Source organism: Phyllobates terribilis, unplaced genomic scaffold, assembly GCF_046119375.1.
Source record: "Phyllobates terribilis strain yellow unplaced genomic scaffold, ASM4611937v1 Scaffold_12__6_contigs__length_324123572, whole genome shotgun sequence".
NCBI classification, from domain to species: Eukaryota; Metazoa; Chordata; class Amphibia; order Anura; family Dendrobatidae; genus Phyllobates; species Phyllobates terribilis.
The window spans coordinates 25311938-25331951 of NW_027362772.1; the positions used below are offsets into that span (position 1 = coordinate 25311938).

Sequence of the window (20014 nt, forward strand, 5' to 3'; positions counted from 1 at the left end):
ATCTCCTGTGTCACTTCTCTCGTGGTCTTCCCATAGACTTATCTCCTGTTCTACCTCTATCATGGTCCTTCCATTGACTTATCTCCTGTGCCACCTCTATCATGTCCTTTAAGAGGATGTATCTTTTGTTCCTTATCTCCTGTGCTACTTCTCTCATGGTCTTCCCATATAATTACTGCATCTCCCTTTCCACCTCTATCATGGCCCTTCCATAGACTTATCTCCTGTGCCACCTCTATCATGGTCCTTCCATAGACTTATCTCCTGTTCCACCTCTATCATAGTCCTTACATAGTCTTATCTCCTGTGTCACTTCTCTCATGGTCTTCCCATAGACTTATCTCCTGTTCTACCTCTATCATGGCCCTTCCATAGACTTATCTCCTGTGCCACCTCTATCATAGTCCTTCAATAGACTTTTCTCCTGTTCCACCCCTCTCATGGTCTTTCCATACACGTATCTCCTGATCCACCTCTCTCATGGTCCTTCCATTGAACCCACTCTTGTGCCACTTTTAATACTGGCATCCTATTCTTCCATCCACCCCTCTTTATATGCCACCACCCCAAATTTATATTGTAACAGTCTATACAATGAGTGGTCTCCCTTCATTTCCCTTGCTCCCTCCTCTCCTCATTCTTTGTTCCTCGCCACACTTCCTGCTACATTTTAGCATTGTCCTTGGTTACAATGTAGTAATTGAGAAATGAATCGACCATTGATTGTATAATAGGCAGGTGATGTCATCTTTTTATCTACATAGGACTGCAGGTAACCCTTCTCCATCCTCATTAAATCAGAAAAGACACCATAATGCACAAAGGACACACATGCAAAGAGTTAACTGACAGGTTCAGCTCTGCTACATGCAGTCACATTCCACCTCCCCTGGCTCACACAGCACCTAGCCATTGAGGAGCACTACACTGCCTCTGCCTTCTCCTCTGGATGCATTGGTCTAGAAATTCAGAGCATCTCCCTTGCAGCTCTGCTCTCTCATGTGCTCCATCTCCATGTGCCATACCTACCTCCCACCGCTGTCCCATTTTCCTGTGATCTCCTGCTCCTCTGCTCAGGTCTCTGTTGGGATCTCTCATCTCTGCCCCTCCTCTTGCATCTCTTAAAACCCCCCTTTGTATGATGTCTGCTCATTTCATCCTTGTCTGGCCAGCTCCCAGCATTGATCAGCTTCTCCTCCTCCCAGTCACTTTGGCTTCCCTAGAGTTGGATTACAGGGAGCTGTCCTCAGCACCATGCAGCTTCTCCACAACTGCCTCTGCCACCTCAAGAAATAGCCCCTCAGGTAAGAAGATGCATGATCCCCCAGCCTGGCATGCCACCTCTCAGCTGCCAACTTCCATCTCCTCCACAGGGTCTCTGAAGTCCACTGTTAACCCTTTCACTGCTGCCAACTTCCATCTCCTCCACAGGGTCTCTGAAGTCCACTGTTAACCCTTTCACTGCTGCCAACTGCCATCTCCTCCACAGGGTCTCTGAAGTCCACTGTTAACCCTTTCACTGCCGCAACTTCCATTTCCTTCACAAAGCCACCTTCAGTGTCCATTCACCATTAGTCTGACATAGTAACTTGTGTTACTGCTGTTGATGGATCTTGGGTATTGTAATGTTGCAAAGCAAGGTGGTTAACCCCTTTTATTGCTGCAGAAACCTGCAACTTCTACCTTTCCCACAGAGCAACCTTCAACATTCACTGAGTGCTTGTCTGGTAGAGTAACTTGTATTCTGTGGACACCACCTGTATTTAGAGAGGTCAAGCTACTGTTGATGGATCTTTGGTATTGTAATGCTTCAAAGTAAGATAGTTAACCTTTTTATAGCCACAGAAACTAACAACTTCCACCTTTCCCTTAAAGCAACCTTCAACGTGTACTGACCAGAGTAACTTGTATTCATCATCTCTGATGGGAGAGGAAAGGCTGCTGTTTATGGATCTTAAGTATTATAAACTATTCTGTATATTATTGACTATGCTCTGCAACATTGCTACCTCTGAAGAAAACAGGCAACTTCCATCTTTTCCACAATGCAACCTGACCTTTTACCTGATAGAGTAATTTATATTCTATGTGAACCATCTTTGATTGGAGAAGAAGTTAGGCTGCTGTTGCTGGATCTTGGGTATTGTAGTACTGCAATGCAAGATTGTTAAACCTCTCATTGCTGCAGAAACCAGGTACTTACACCTTTCACATAATGCAACTTTCAACATTCATTCACCCTTTGTCTATTATAGTAAATTGCATTCCATGGGGACCATTTGTGATTGGAAAGGTTACCCTGCTGTTGATGGATCTTAAGTAGTAGAAAAATTCTGTATGTTATTGACTATGCCTTGCAACATTGTTAACTCTTTCACTGCTGCAGAAACCAGCAACTCTCATCTTTCCCACAAAGCACAACCTTCCACATTCATTGACCATTTGGCTGTTCCGGTAACTAGTATTCTATGTGGACCATCTGTGATTGAAGTTAGCCTGCTGTTGATGGATCTTAGCTATTGTAATGCTTCAACAGAAGATTATTAATCCTCTAACTATTCCAGAAACCAGCCACCTCCACCTTTCCGTCTATCTATTTTATTCCAGGGGTACCATCTGTGATTGGTGGGGCTAAGCTGCTGTTGATGGATCTTAAGTAATACAAACCATTCTGTATGTTATTGACTATACCCTGCAACATTGTTAACTCCTTTCACTTCTGCAGCAACATCCATCCTTCCCACAAGGCACAACCATCAATATTCCTTGACCATTTGGCTGTCCCAGTAACTTGTATTCTTTGTGCACCATCAGTGATTGTAGGGGTTAGGGTGCTGTTGATGGATCTTATGCATTATAAAGAATTCTGTATATTATTGATTCTACTGTGAAGTGTCAAGTTTTCGATGCAGCTCTTTAGCAGGGTGTCATTTATGATGCATGGATCTCCTTAGGACCTTTCTGTATGAGCAGCGCCTATGGTGCACTGTCTTCTCCCGCACGATGTAGTAATTAGAGCCGAGTTGCTATAACCCTCATTTCCTATTTCCACATCCAAAGCAGGAAACATAATTAGCCTTCATAAGCCAATTTCCCTTCAGATTTCACTACAGCTTTTTGAGACTTGAATCGAGTGTATTATGTTGTGTGTATAGGTAGCATAAATAAGCATAACTCCCAGCCTGCTATGTTGATTTGGAGTGCACCTAGGGGGTTGTAGTCTTATTATCCTTGCAATAGATGAGTCCCGTTCACACTTGGTGCAGCTCTCCACAAGGTTGTAGCAATGCAGAGAAATCCAGGATCCAGGGCACCAGACGTCCTAACTTTACTAGTACAGAAAAGTCACAACGTTTCGGCCCCGCAGGGCCTTTATCAAACCTTATCCCTCTTTTTTTATGACTTGATAAAGGCCCTGAGTGGCTGAAAAATCATGATTTTTCTGTACTAATAAAATTACCAAAAAGAGGACGTCTGGTGCCTTGGATTCTGGATTTCTCTGGCTGATACTTCCTGATATATACTCTTTTTTTTCTGTTTGGTTGCACTAGAAGGAATCACTACTTGACACTTCAAAGGATTTTTTTTCCGTATTGGAGACCATTGTTCATGGAGATTAAAAAGCAGTCTAGTGTAAGGGTCCTAAAAAAGAGAGGGGGCATTGCTGATCATATAGCAGGTATCATTATGACTTCATGAAGCATAGCGGTCAGAACATGGCCTTAAATACTAAGATATGCTGCTGTCTTAAAGGAAAGGAGTCTGAAGCCTTAAAGGGAGTGAGTTAGACTAAGCACATAGCATTATAGGGGATATAGCCCCTATAGAACACGGCACCTATTGTCAGCTCCCTTTAGAATGTTCGGATATTTAAGGAAGTTGATACATTGTATAATAATGTATCAGGGAGTTGCATTACTTCCTTGCACCATATGTAGGTCCCTCATATACTTTGGATCATTTAGTAAGGGATGATCTTCATCCGAGTGCAGCTGCTGGGAAGACAAATCCCCCCCCCAGTGGATGATTTATAGCTCGTGGTTTAGATCACAGCGGTCTACGGTTTTGATTATGGAGCGCAGGCTGCAGACTGGAAGGTTTGTAGATCGCGAGGAATTGCAGATCTTGAGGTTGTGTCCTTCTAAACTGGTGGGAAAGTGCACATTATAACCCCCTTTGGTAAATTTGACATTTACGATATACTCCATTTTTGGCACATTTTGCATTGGAAGTCTCACCGCGGCTCAGCAGAGAAGCCCTTTTACTTTTCACAATTTATTTATTTATTTAAATTTATTTATTTATTTATTTATTTTGCTCCTTTATAATTAATATGTCTTCAATCTATGCGGCATAATGGGACATGTTGGGTGGACACATTTGCTGTCGGGTCAGTGCATCCTGCCTGCACCAATAGGGAATGGACAAAGGGCTTTTCCTTTGAATCAAGATTTTGTGTTAAATGTATTTTTTATTTTTACCATATCACAATCTGTAATAAAAAATCAGAAATCTTGCAGTTCTCACACCGGTCAATGGGGATTTTTTAAACTGTAACTTGCTGTTGTTTATGGAAATAATACACGCACATTAGCAGCAATGAGCAAAATCAAATACTGTCTGCTGTACTGAAACATCTAATGAGCGTGTGCAAATGTCATTGTGAAGGGAGAGGGAGGAGGTGAGCTGTGACATCACCTATAGTGAAAGGTGGATCCTGTGTTATCTACTGTATATAGAGGTGTTATCCGTGTACAGGAGGAGGAGGTGAGCTGTGACATCACCTATTGTGAATGGGGGATCCTGTGTTATCTACTGTGTATAGAGGTGTTATCGGTCATTGTACTGGAGGAGGAGGAGGTGAGCTGTGACATCAACTATTGTGAATGGTGGATCCTGTGTTATCTACTGTGCATAGAGGTGTTATCAGTCATTGTACAGGAGGAGGAGGAGGAGGTGAGCTGTGACATCACCTATTGTGAATGGTGGATCCTGTGTTATCTACTGTATATATAGGTGTTATCAGTCATTGTACAGGAGTAGGAGGAGGAGGTGTGCTGTGACATCACCTATTGTGAATGGTGGATCCTGTGTTATCTACTGTATATATAGGTGTTATCAGTCATTGTACAGGAGGAGGAGGTGAGCTGTGACATCACCTATTGTGAATAGTGGATCCTGTGGTATCTACTGTATATAGAGGAGTTATCAGTCATTGTACAGGAGGAGGAGGAGGTGAGCTGTGATATCACCTATTGTGAATGGTGGATCCTGTGTTATCTACTGTATACAGAGGTGTTATCAGTCATTGTACAGGAGGGGGAGGAGGTGAGCTGTGATATCACCTATTGTGAATGGTGGATCCTGTGTTATCTACTGTATATAGAGGTGTTATCAGTCACTGTACAGGAGGAGAAGGTGAGCTGTGACATTACCTATTGTGAATGGTGGATCCTGTGTTATCTACTGTATATAGAGGTGTTATCAGTCATTGTAAAGGAGGAGGAGGTGAGCTGTGACATCACCTATTGTGAATAATCCTGTGTTATCTTCTGTATATAGAGGTGTTATCAGTCATTGTACAGGAGGAGAGCAGGTGAGCTGTGACATCACCTATTGTGAATGGTGGATCCTGTGTTATCTACTGTATATAGAGGTGTTATCAGTCATTGTACTGGAGGAGGAGGTGAGCTGTGACATCACCTATTGTGAATGGTGGATCCTGTGTTATCTACTGTATATAGAGGTGTTATCAGTCATTGTACTGGAGGAGGTGAGCTGTGACATCACCTATTGTGAATGGTGGATCCTGTGTTATCTACTGTATATAGAGGTGTTATCAGTCATTGTACAGGAGGAGGAGGAGGTGAGCTGTGACATCACCTATTGTAAATGGTGGATCCTGTGTTATCTTCCTTATATAGAGGTGTTATCAGTCACTGTACAGCAGGAGGAGGAGGTGAGCTGTGACATCTCCTATTGTAAATGGTGGATCCTGTGTTATCTACTTGTATATAGAGGTGTTATCAGTCATTGTAATGGAGGAGGAGGTGAGCTGTGACATCACCTATTGTGAATGGTGGATCCTGTGTTATCTACTGTATATAGAGGTGTTATCAGTCATTGTACTGGAGGAGGAGGTGAGCTGTGACATCACCTATTGTGAATGGTGGATCCTGTGTTATCTACTGTATATAGAGGTGTTATCAGTCATTGTACTGGAGGAGGTGAGCTGTGACATCACCTATTGTGAATGGTGGATCCTGTGTTATCTACTGTATATAGAGGTGCTATCAGTCATTGTACAGCAGGAGGAGGAGGTGAGCTGTGACATCACCTATTGTAAATGGTGGATCCTGTGTTATCTTCCTTATATAGAGGTGTTATCACTCACTGTACAGGAGGAAGAGGAGGTGAGCTGTGACATCTCCTATTGTAAATGGTGGATCCTGTGTTATCTACTTTTATATAGAGGTGCTATCAGTCATTGTACAGGAGGAGAAGGTGAGCTGTGACATCACCTATTGTGAATGGTGGATCCTGTGTTATCTACTGTATATAGAGGAATTATCAGTCATTGTACGGGAGGAATAGGAGGTGAGCTGTGACATCACCTATTGTGAATGGTGGATCCTGTGTTATCTACTGTATACAGAGGTGTTATCAGTCATTGTACAGGAGGAGGAGGAGGTGAGCTGTGACATCACCTATTGTGAATGGTTGATCCTGTGTTATCTACTGTATATAGAGGTGTTATCAGTCATTGTACTGGAGGAGGAGGTGAGCTGTGACATCACCTATTGTGAATGGTTGATCCTGTGTTATCTACTTGTATATAGAGGTGTTATCAGTCAATGTACTGGAGGAGGAGGTAATCTGTGACATCACCTATTGTGAATGGTGGATCCTGTGTTATCTACTGTATATAGAGGAATTATCAGTCATTGTACAGGAGGAGGAGGAGGTGAGCTGTGACATCATCTATTGTGAATGGTGGATCCTGTGTTATCTACTCTATATAGAGGTGTTATCAGTCATTGTACAGGAGGAGGAGGTGTGCTATGACATCACCTATTGTAAATGGTGGATCCTGTGTTATCTACTTGTATATAGAGGTGTTATCAGTCATTGTATGGAAGGATGAGGTGAGCTGTGACATCTATTGTAAATGGTGGATCCTGTGTTATCTACTGAATGTAGAGGTGTTATCAGTCATTGTATGGGAGGATGAGGTGAGCTGTGACATCTCCTTTTGTGAATGGTGGATCCTGTGTTATCTACTGTATATAGAGGTGTTATCAGTTACTGTACAGGAGGAGGAGGAGGTGTGCTGTGACATCACCTATTGTCAATGGTGAATCCTGTGTTATCTACTGAATGTAGAGGTGTTATCAGTCATTGTATGGGAGGATGAGGTGAGCTGTGACATCTCCTATTGTGAATGGTGGATCCTGTGCTATCTACTGTATATAGAGGTGTTATCAGTCATTGTACAGGAGGAGGAGGAGGTGAGCTGTGACATCACCTATTGTAAATGGTGGATCCTGTGTTATCTACTGTATATAGAGGTGTTATCAGTCACTGTACAGGAGGAGGAGGAGGTGAGCTGTGACATCTCCTATTGTAAATGGTGGATCCTGTGTTATCTACTTGTATATAGAGGTGCTATCAGTCATTGTACAGGAGGATGAGGTGAGCTGTGACATCACCTATTGTGAATGGTGGATCCTGTGTTATCTACTGTATACAGAGGTGTTATCAGTCATTGTACAGGAGGAGGAGGAGATGAGCTGTGACATCACCTATTGTGAATGGTTGATCCTGTGTTATCTACTGTATATAGAGGTGTTATCAGTCATTGTACTGGAGGAGGTGAGCTGTGACATCACCTATTGTGAATGGTGGATCCTGTGTTATCTACTGTATATAGAGGTGTTATCAATCAATGTACTGGAGGAGGAGGTGAGCTGTGACATCACCTATTGTGAATGGTGGATCCTGTGTTATCTACTGTATATAGAGGAATTATCAGTCATTGTACAGGAGGAGGAGGAGGTGAGCTGTGACATCATCTATTGTGAATGGTGGATCCTGTGTTATCTACTGTATATAGTGTTGTTATCAGTCATTGTACAGGAGGAGGAGGAGGTGTGCTGTGACATCACCTATTGTAAATGGTGGATCCTGTGTTATCTACTGTATATAGAGGTGTTATCAGTCATTGTATGGGAGGATGAGGTGAGCTGTGACATCTCCTATTGTAAATGGTGGATCATGTGTTATCTACTGTACATAGAGGTGTTATCAGTCATTGTACAGGAGGAGGAGGTGAGCTGTGACATCACCTATTGTGAATGGCGGATCCTGTGTTATCTACTGTGTATAGAGGTTCTATCAGTCACTATACAGGAGGAGGTGAGCTGTGACATCTCCTATTGTGAATGGTGGATCCTGTGTTATCTACTGTATATAAAGGTGTTATCTGTCATTGTACTGGAGGAGGAGGTGAGCTGTGACATCACGTATTGTGAATGGTGGATCCTGTGTTATCTACTGTATATAGAGGAATTATCAGTCTTTGTACAGGAGGAGGAGGTGATCTGTGACATCATCTATTGTGAATGGTGGATCCTGTGTTATCTACTGTATATAGAGGTGTTATCCGTCATTGTACAGGAGGAGGAGGAGGTGTGCTGTGACACCACCTATTGTAAATGGTGGATCCTGTGTTATCTACTGTATATAGAGGTGTTATCAGTCATTGTACAGGAGGAGGAGGTGAGCTGTGACATCTCCTATTGTAAATGGTGGATCCTGTGTTATCTACTGTATATAGAGGTGTTATCAGTCATTGTACAGGAGGAGGAGGTGAGCTGTGACATCTATTGTAAATGGTGGACCCTGTGTTATCTACTGTATATAGAGGTGTTATTAGTCATTGTACAGGAGGAGGATGTGAGCTGTGACATCACCTATTGTGAATGGTGGATCCTGTGTTATCTACTGTATATAGAGGTGTTATTAGTCATTGTACAGGAAGAGGAGGTGAGCTGTGACATCCCCTATTGTGAATGGTGGATCTTGTGTTATCTACTGTATATAGAGGTGTTATTAGTCATTGTACAGGAGGAGGAGGTGAGCTGTGACATCCCCTATTGTGAATGGTGGTTCCTGTGTTATCTACTGTATATAGAGGTGTTATTAGTCATTGTACAGGAGGAGGAGGAGGTGAGCTGTGATATCACCTATTGTGAATGGTGGAACGTGTGTTATCTACTGTGTATAGAGGTGTTATCAGTCATTGTACAGTAGGAGGAGGTGAGCTGTGACATCAGCTATTGTGAATGGTGGATCCTGTGTTATCTACTGTATATAGAGGTGTAATCAGTCATTGTACAGGTGGAGGAGGAGGTGAGCTGTGACATCACCTATTGTGAATGGCGGATCCTGTGTTATCTACTGTATATAGAGGTGTTATCAGTCATTGTACAGTAGGAGGAGGTGAGCTGTGACATCACCTATTGTGAATGGTGGATCCTGTGTTATCTACTGTATATATAGGTGTTATCAATCATTGTACAGGAGGAGGAGGAGGTGAGCTGTGACATCCCCTATTGTGAATGGTGGATCCTGTGTTATCTACTGTATATAGAGGTGTTATTAGTCATTGTACAGGAGGAGGAGGTGAGCTGTGACATCACCTATTTTAATGGTGACATTTCCAATGTAAAAAAAAAATGTAAAATCTGGTTTAAACAACAGGTCGTTTTCTGATCAAACATTCCCTTCCCTCCGCAGTTTGCACTTTTTTTTCTCACATCTGCCCCACAGTTCCTGATTTGTGGCTGTTTTCACTGGGTTCACATTATATGGAATTCTTTCTTCTTAGCAAAGTGGGCGCGGCTAACTTCTTTGTTTGTCACATGGAAGAGAAAAACACCTACTGAGACAGCTGTGAGCCACTCCCTTTTGGCTAAAAATAAATAATTTGCAAAAAGGGTGCGCTTACTGAAAATAACCCTATCTAGGTAGTCGGAAAAAAATGTATATTCAGTGTAGCATCGAATATTGAACTATCTAAAAGAATCGATCATTTTATTAATGAATGATGCACAAATGCTTCCGTTTTAATTGTTCTTATTTAATATAGACATTTTAAAAAAATGAAAATTTCCCCCATCGTGGCGGCCGCCTCTTCTTAGTCTGTGATGTTAAAGGATTGCGTCAGGTTGAATGCATTATGCAGCTTGAAAATGAGCATGTGCCGCTGCTGATTATACAGGACTACAAAGAGCGACATCCAGGCCAGGAAACCCACGCCCACCGCAATCATGTTGGTGATGAAGGCGATGTGCGAATATTTGTCCGCCAAGTTGATGTCGCCTCTCTGCAAACAATCCCTCGTCTGGTGGAGAAGAAAGAAAACGGAGATACAGTCACATTTAGTTTATATAATCTGCATTTGACGCATTACGTGCGGCGTTTGCGCCATTTCGGCGTCACGATGTCACATCTTTGTCGCCATATTGCAACGGTCAAGAAAACCGAGACTAGAGGACAATTATGGTGCGACATCTAATACGTACGCATGCCGTATTTTGCGCCATTTTTCAGCAAAGTCAATTACCTTGATAGAGAAGTAGAGCGCCACGAATCCTAGTGGTGCAAAGCAGAATATGGCGGTGAGGATGGAGAGGACAAAGTAGTCGGGCGGCGGAGCAGTTTCCTGGCTGAGGTTGACCTTCCCGTAGATCGTCGTGCCGTTACTGGAGGACCTGGAACCTGCAAAGAGGTGGGAAGGAGTCCTACTCCTTTCCATTCCTCTGCCTTCGCTCCTCAGGGGCGGTTACTCCAGTCTGATATCTGCCACCTTGGAAACTCAGGAGTTTTTCTTGAGGGTCTCTAACGTCTTCTCGTGGCTGATGAGGAGTCGGTTGTGGCGCATGCCCGGTCAGGCAGCAGCATTCAAACCTGGAAAAACTGTTGAGCTGATCTAATCGTGGCAGCGGGGGGGTTAAAGTAAAATGAGACCCTCTGTACATACACTTTCCAATCCCCCTGAAGTTTCTTTATTTTTTGTTGGCGACCAGTTCCCTCATCATGGCCACCAGCAATAAAAAAAACTTAGGAAATGTCACAGGGCTGTAGACATCGCCGTAGAGTTGTGTTGCTAAACACAATGTATGTATGTAAAAAAAATTAGATATAAAAAATATGCAAAATAAATTTTATTTATAATAAATATAAAGAAAAAATGGCACAGAGTCAGGGGGGGGGGGGGGAGCCAAAATGCCCTAGTCTAATAATAATAATAATAATAATTATTATAATAATAATACATTATTAATTTTATTATTATTGCATTATATTTAGTTATAGTTTTAATGACAATTATTAATTAATAATAATGATTTAGTTATATTTGTTATTAAGATTAGTAGTAGTAATTATACATTAATAAATTAATATTAATTATTACTTCATTCCAAATTATTCATAAATAGTTGTTAAAATTGTATATATATATATGATTTATTTTTAAGGGAGGGGGAAAGCCAAGGTGTCCCTCTATTATTATTATTATTATTATTATTATTATTATTATTATTATTATTATTAATAATAATAATATTTCATTATATTTATTATATAAATAGATTATATAATAAATATGTATTAATAATGTTAATATCACTTACATTATTAATTATTTTATTACTTTATATTTATTAGTAGTACTTATTCATTAATATATAATGAATATTAATTATTTATTTAAAATGCATTTATTATTAATAATAATAATAATAATAATAATAATAATTAGTTATTGTTTTTTTTATATATGATTTATTTTTTAAGGAGGGGAAAAGCCAAGGTGTCTATTATTATTATTATTATTATTATCATTATTATTATTATTTCATTATATTTATTAATGATTTTAATAGAATGTCTACATTAATAATTATTAATTAATCATTATTATTAATAATAGTTCATTATTGAAAATTATTTTTATATATGATTTATTTTTTTAAAGAGGGGAAAGCAAAGGGATCTATTATTATTATTTTTATTAATAATCATTTTAATTGTACTTATTAATTCTTACATTATATTTATTATTGAGATTAGTAATAGAATTAAATGTTAATATATTATTAATATTAATATTAATTATTTTTTTATTTAATGGATAATTATTTATAAATAGTAATAAATAATTATTATTTTTTTATATGATTTCTTTCTGAGGGACAAAAAAATAGAAAGTCTAAAAATTGATATCAAACAGTGGTAAGGAAAATATAATAAATATATTATAACAATATCCATTGTTTGCACCCGATCCCCGCACAACGACAGGATTTGTTGCAGGATGGATCCGTGTGAGTTCGATATTTTAGACATATCCAATTCACTGACAGCAAACGAGGATCTTAAAAATGGGGATTTATTTACCCCGAAATCCCAATATTAGGTGAACACAAACCGCGGCGGCTTATTGCAGCCAATGTCGTCGGCTTCGCTGGAAAATCCCATAATTGACAAAATGGAAACGTTTTATTTGGTTGTTGTGGCGCGGCGGAGCAGCCGGGACGGCGGAGCGCACATCTCCCGCGAGTCTTTTCATGTCTAAATTATGAAATGATGTTTATTTGCTCGTGTAAACATTTACCGAGCGCTGCACCGAGGAGGAAGTAATCAGGCTCATTCATAAACCATACTACCTGGGGAACATTTAAAGGGAACAGGTCCCGGAAGACAACCCTCTTTAAATTAGAGCATCATGAACCTGTAGATGGCGCTATTGCCCCCATCAGAACAGCCCTATAACACTAGAACCATCTAAATGCCCCTGAAGAAAAAGCCCGGCCCACCGGAGGATTCCCCGATACTCCGATGGGCCAGTCCAACCCTGCCTGGCAGTGGAAGAAGGTTGCTGTTGCAGCAAGAACAATGGAGCCTAAATTCTAATTATTCCAAAATTGCTTCTTGTGCACTAGCCCTGAAGGAAAGGAACGAAATAAGAATTTTCTTTCTGTTTTTAATCCCCCACCTACCCCAAATACTAACACAAGGCTCCCGAGTTCTGCCACCGCCGCCTCTCTCCCTGTCGGTGTGTGCTGTGCAGCCATTCATTAATATTGGGAATCATTATTCTTCTACTCTCATTGGGAGGCTTTATAGGAATTATGAATCACCGCCATATCCACACGAGCTGCATTAGCCAGGGGCGTAAATCCATGTCACATATCCAGATATTAGCCGGCACAGACCTCCGCACAGCGAGAACGTTCCTATACATTCAGCAATAATTGAGCTATTGGTTGGCAAGCGGAGGAAAAAAATCATTAATTTATGGGCTTTATGATTGGGAACAAAAAAGCATAAAGATGTTACTCTTGGCTGCATTGGAACCTGGTGTTATAAAACTACAAATCCCAGCATGCCCTGACAGCCTTAAATGGGTATTCCCATCTCCAAGATCCTATCCCAATAAGTAGTAACTGTAATAATTATTATTATTATTTATTATTATAGCGCCATTTATTCCATGACGCTTTACATGTGAAAAAGGGGTATACATACAAAAACACTTACAATAATGTTGAACAAAAATGAGTCAGCGACTGGTACAGGAGGAGCGAGGACCCTGCCCACGAGGGCTCACAGTCTACAAGGGATGGGTGAGGATACAGTAGGTGAGGGCAGAGCTGATCGTGCAGCGGTATGGTGGAGCAAGGGTTACTGCGGGTTGTAGGCTTGTCGGAAGAGGTGGGTCTTCAGGTTCCTTTTGAAGGTTTCCACGGTAGGAGAGAGTCTGATGTGTTGGGGTAGAGAGTTCCAGAGTAGGGGGGAAGCACGGGAGAAATCTTGTATTCGATTATGGGAAGAGGAGATAAGAGGGGAGTAGAGAAGGAGATCTTGTGAGGATCGGAGGTTGCGTGCAGGTACAGTACAGACCAAAAGTTTGGACACACCTCATTTATAGATTTTTCTGTATTTTCATGACTATTAAAATTGTACATTCACACTGAAGGCATCAAAACTATGAATTAACACATGTGGAATTATATACTTAACAAAAAAGTGTGAAACAACTGAAAATATGTCTTATATTCTAGGTTCTTCAAAGTAGCCACCTTTTGCTTTGATGACTGCTTTGCACACTCTTGGCATTCTCTTGATGAGCTTCAAGAGGTAGTCACCGGAAATGGTCTTCCAACAATCTTGAAAGAGTTCCCAGAGATGCTTAGCACTTGTTGGCCCTTTTGCCTTCACTCTGCGGTCCAGCTCACCCCAAACCATCTCGATTGGGTTCAGGTCTGGTGACTGTGGAGGCCAGGTCATCTGGCGAAGCACCCTATCACTCTCCCTCTTGGTCAAATAGCCCTTACACAGCCTGGAGGTGTGTTTGGGGTCATTGAAAAATAAATGATGGTCCAACTAAACGCAAACCGGTTGGAATAGCATGCCGCTGCAAGATGCTGTGGTAGCCATGCTGGTTCAGTATGCCTTCAATTTTGAATAAATCTCCAACAGTGTCACCAGCAAAGCACCCCCACACCATCACACCTCCTCCTCCATGCTTCACGGTGGGAACCAGGCATGTAGAGTCCATCCGTTCACCTTTTCTGCGTCGCACAAAGACACGGTGGTTGGAACCAAAGATCTCAAATTTGGACTCATCAGTCCAAAGCACAGATTTCCTCTGGTCTAATGTCCATTCCTTGTGTTCTTTAGCTCAAACAAGTCTCTTCTGCTTGTTGCCTGTCCTTAGCAGTGGTTTCCTAGCAGCTATTTTACCATGAAGGCCTGCTGCACAAAGTCTCCTCTTAACAGTTGTTGAAGAGAAGTGTCTGCTGCTAGAACTCTGTGTGGCATTGACCTGGTCTCTAATCTGAGCTGCTGTTAACCTGCGATTTCTGAGGCTGGTGACTCGGATAAACTTATCCTCAGAAGCAGAGGTGACTCTTGGTCTTCCTTTCCTGGGGCGGTCCTCATGTGAGCCAGTTTCTTTGTAGCGCGTGATGGTTTTTGCAACTTCACTTGGGGACACTTTCAAAGTTTGCCCAATTTTTTGCACTGACTGACCTTCATTTCTTAAAGTAATGATGGCCACTCGTTTTTCTTTCCTTAGCTGCTTTTTTTCTTGCCATAATACAAATTCTAACAGTCTATTCAGTAGGACTATCAGCTGTGTATCCACCAGACTTCTGCACAACACAACTGATGGTCCCAACCCCATTTAAAAGGCAAGAAATCCCACTTATTAAACCTGACAGGGCACACCTGTGAAGTGAAAACCTTTTCCGGTGACTACCTCTTGAAGCTCATCAAGAGAATGCAAAAGGTGGCTACTTTGAAGAACCTAGAATATAAGACATATTTTCAGTTGTTTCACACTTATTTGTTAAGTATATAATTCCACATGTGTTAATTCATAGTTTTGATGTCTTCAGTGTGAATGTACAATTTTCATAGTCATGAAAATACAGAAAAATCTTTAAATGAGAAGGTGTGTCCAAACTTTTGGTCTGTACTGTATGTACAGGGAGACTAGGTCACAGATGTATGCAGGAGACAAGTTGTGGATGGCTTTGTATGTCATGGTTAGGGTTGTGAACTGCAGTCTCTGGGCAATGGGGAGCCAGTGAAGGGATTGACAGAGAGGAGAGACCAGGGAATAGTGTGAGGACAGGTGGATTAGTCGGGCAGGAGAGTTTAGGATAGATTGGAGGGGTGCGAGAGTGGTAGAAGGGAGGACACAGAGCAGGAGGTTGCAGTAGTCGAGGCGGGAGATGATAAGGGCGTGCACTAGAGTTTTTGCAGATTCTTGGCTGAGGAATGTGCGGATCCAGGAGATATTTTTGAGTTGGAGTCGGCAGGAAGTGGAAAGGGTTTGAATATGTGGTTTGAAGGAGAGATCAGAGTCCAGGGTTACCCCGAGGCAGCGAGCTTGCGGGACTGGGGAGAGTGGACAGCCATTGACGTTGATAAATAGGTCAGATGGGGGAGTTGAGTGAGGTGAGGGAAAGATGATGAATTCTGTTTTGTTCATGTTAAGTTTTAGAAATCTGTCAGAGAAGAAGGATGAGATGGCGGACAGACATTGTGGGATTCTGGTTAGTAAGAAGGTGATATCGGGTCCAGAGAGGTAGATCTGTGTGTCACCAGCATAGAGGTGATACTGAAAGCCGTGAGACTCTATGAGCTGTCCCAGGCCGAAGGTGTAGATGGAGAAGTGTAGGGGTCCTAGGACTGAACCTTGGGGGGACACCGACAGATAGAGGGCGAGATGAGGAGGTGGTGTGTGAGTGGGAGACACTGAATGTCCGGTCTGTTAGTGAGACATGCAGAAGTAGTGCTGTTGCTTCAAAAGCATCCAGCAACTATAAGAGTTAACACAGTCACAAGAGACAGGAAGTGTTGTGCTTCAGAAGCATCCAGCAACTAGAGGGGTTAACGCAGTCACAGGAGACAGAGAGTGTTTAGCAGAGCCCCAGGGGGATTGTGGGGAACTTGTTTATTAGTCTGGCTGGAGCCTAAGAGAAAGGAAGTGTGTGATCTGTATCTCACAGAAGGCAACTGAACATAATTCAGGTCAGGAGGGAAGCTAAACATGGGTCAGATAGACTCCCTGGCCTAGCAGCGCAGAGTATTATCGGGCAGGAAGATAAGGACTGGAAGGAATCATCTTCACACAGGGATCATCTCCTTCATCACCCCTCCCCCCCTCCATCTACATGCAGAATAAAGAATGCTGTGCACTATTGTGTCCTTGTGAAGGAAAAGCCTGTGGTTGTGTATGCATAGAAGTGTGCTGCTAAGAGATCTAATCTGTGCTGAATTATGCTACTGAAGAGACTGACGTTACTGTACCTGCTTTAATAGTCTGTACTGTGGTGAAGCCTGTTAAGAGTTAAATGGCACTGGCCGTACTTGATTAAAGTCCACTGTTCAACTGTTTATAAAGACTTTTGTCAGATGTGTCTGGTCAGCAACTGAATCTATCGTGTGTCTGGGAGAAGCTGCAGCCTATGGTCGCCCTGAGTAATGGTTCCCCCAGGATTCCAAAGAATTCATGAAACCCGTCTCGTCCCTATCTGAACCTAGCAACGTGTGTTTAACAATAGGTATGAAGAGATCCAAGATAGGACCAAGGATGTGATGCCCAGAGATGAGAGAGTCTGTAGTAAGAGGGAATGGTCCACTGTGTCGAAGGCTGGTGACACGTCCAGGAGGAGGAGGACAGAGTAGTGTCGGTTGGATTTGGCAGTTAGTAGGTCGTTGGTGACTTTAGTCAGGGCAGTTTCAGTGGAGTGATGCAGTCGGAAGCCAGATTGTAAGCAGTCAAAGAGGGAGCAGGAGGAGAGGTGGGAGGACAGCTCAAAATGGATGTGTTGTTCCAGTAGTTTTGAGGCATAGGGGAAAAGTGATATGAGGTGATAGCTAGACACAGAGGATGGGTCAAGGGAGGGCTTTTGGAGGATGGGTGTGATTGAGGCATGTTTGAAACATGAGGGGAAGACACCGGTTGTTAGTGACAGTTTGAAAAGGTGGGTTAGGGTTGGGATGAAGACTGTAGTAAGGTTAGGGATGAGGTGGGATGGGATTGGGTCAAGTTCGCAGGTGGTGAGGTGTTATTTGGAGATTAAAGACAAGACTTGATCTTCTGTAATGGTGGAGAAGTTGGGTTTGGAGGAGGAAGTTTGAGTAGATATGAGGAGGGGCTGAGGGGCTTTAGGCAAAAACTTTGTCTGATGGTGTCAATCTTCTGCTTGAAGAATGAGGCAATGTTTTCAGCTGAGATGAGAGGAGAGGGAGGATAATAATAATACACTGCTCAAAAAAATAAAGGGAACACTCAAATAACACATCCTAGATCTGAATGAATGAAATATTCTCATTGAATACCTTGTTCTGTACAAAGATGAATGTGCTGACAACAAAATCACACAAAAATCATCAATGGAAATCACATTTATTAACCAATGGAGGCCTGGATTTGGAGTCACCTCCAAAATTAAAGTGGAAAAACACACTACAGGCTGATGCAACTTTGATGTAATGTCCTTAAAACAAGTCAAAATGAGGCTCAGTATTGTGTGTGGCCTCCACGTGCCTGTATAACCTCCCTACAACGCCTGGGCATGCTCCTGATGAGGTTGCGGATGGTCTCCTGTGGGATCTCCTCCTAGACCTGGACTAAAGCATCCGCCAACTCCTGGACAGTCTGTGGTGCAACGTGACGTTGGTGGATGGAGCGAGACGTGATGTCCCAGATGTGCTCAATCGGATTCAGGTCTGGGGAACGGGCGGGCCAGTCCATAGCTTCAATGCCTTCATCTTGCAGGAACTGCTGACACACTCCAGCCACATGAGGTCTGGCATCGTCCTGCATTAGGAGGAACCCAGGGCCAACCGCACCAGCATATGGTCTCACAAGGAGTCTGAGGATCTCATCTCGGTACCTAATGGCAGTCAGGCTACCTCTGGCGAGAACATGGAGGGCTGTGCGGCCCTCCAAAGAAATGCCACCCCACACCATTACTGACCCACTGCCAAACCGGTCATGCTGAAGGATGTTGCAGGCAGCAGATCACCCTCCACGGCGTCTCCAGACTCGGTCACGTCTGTCACATGTGCTCAGTGTGAACCTGCTTTCATCTGTGAAGAGCACAGGGCGCCAGTGACGACTTTGCCAATCCTGGTGTTCTGTGGCAAATGCCAAGCGTCCTGCACGGTGTTGGGCTGTGAGCACAACCCCCATCTGTGGACGTCGGGCCCTCATACCACCCTCATGGAGTCGGTTTCTAACCGTTTGTGCAGCCCCATGCACATTTGTGGCTTGCTGGAGGTCATTTTGCAGGGCTCTGGCAGTGCTCCTCCTGTTCCTCCTTGCACAAAGGCGGAGGTAGCGGTCGTGAAGCTGGGTTGTTGCCCTCCAACGGCCCCCTCCACGTCTCCTGGTGTACTGGCCTGTCTCTTGGTAGCGCCTCCAGCCTCGGGACACTACGCTGACAGACACAGCAAACCTTCTTGCCACAGCTCGCATTAATGTGCCATCCTGGATGAGCTGCACTACCTGAGCAACTTCTGTGGGTTGTAGAGTCCGTCTCATGCTACCACGAGTGTGATAGCACAACCAACATTCAAAAGTGACCAAAACATCAGCCAGAAAGCATTGGTACTGAGATGTGGACTGTGGTCCCCACCTGCAGAACCGCTCCTTTATTGAGGGTGTCTTGATAATTGCCAATAATTTCCATCTATTGTCTATTCCATTTGCACAACAGCATGTGAGATTGATTGTCAATCAGTGTTGCATCCTAAGTGGACAGTTTGATTTCACAGAAGTTTAATTTACTTGGAGTTATATTCTGTTGTTTAAGTGTTCCCTTTATTTTTTTGAGCAGTATATTAGCAAATACCTTCAGTTAAAAAATGTAGTATAGTTCTTCTGATTAGCTATGTCATATTCCCCGTGTGCAGGGAGGGCATTGCAGTAGCTTAGGTATCCATGGTTACGACTAGTGTTGAGCCACCCCTGTAGTGCTCGAGTTCGGTTCGGTTCGTCGAACACCCGTGTGTTCGCCGAACTGTTCGTCGAACTGTTCGTCAAACACCTTCGAACACCGTTAAAACCAATGGCAGGCAAACAAAAACACATAGAAACACATAGAAAACACCTTCAAAGGTGTCCAAAAGCTGACAAACTGCTCAGAAGACATAACTAACACATGGAAAAGTGACAAGTACATATAGTCAAGCGAAAAGAAAAGAGGTGGAGGAGTAAAAGGAGGGGGAGACACAGATATAGGCATGTCATGCCCTTCTAAAATCCAAAAAGTGAGAAGCCGAGACGGCCAGTCCGCTCCTGCCCGTGCCACCTCCGTGTCGCCGGGTTTGTGCCAGAGCCGCGGTGAACACTGACGGCCAGCCCCCCTCTCCCAATACTGGTGCCTGTCCGCTGGTGGGTCGAGCGAGCCCCCCTGTGGTGGAG

The 20014-nt window shown here is 42.9% G+C and overlaps 1 protein-coding gene across 2 annotated transcripts in view; it reads left to right on the plus strand.

Moving 5' to 3' along the window:
• The first annotated feature begins 872 nt into the window (after positions 1 to 872).
• The window catches only part of LOC141171969 (G protein-activated inward rectifier potassium channel 2-like), a 172936-nt gene continuing 153794 nt past the window's right edge, over positions 873 to 20014 (plus strand). The window contains exon 1 of one of the 2 annotated variants that reach the window (XM_073655707.1): positions 873 to 1304. The gene's annotated coding sequence lies outside the window, so the exon portion shown is untranslated. Of the gene's footprint in view, positions 1305 to 1943; positions 2196 to 20014 lie in introns of those variants that run through there. The other variant, XM_073655708.1, reaches the window with a different exon arrangement.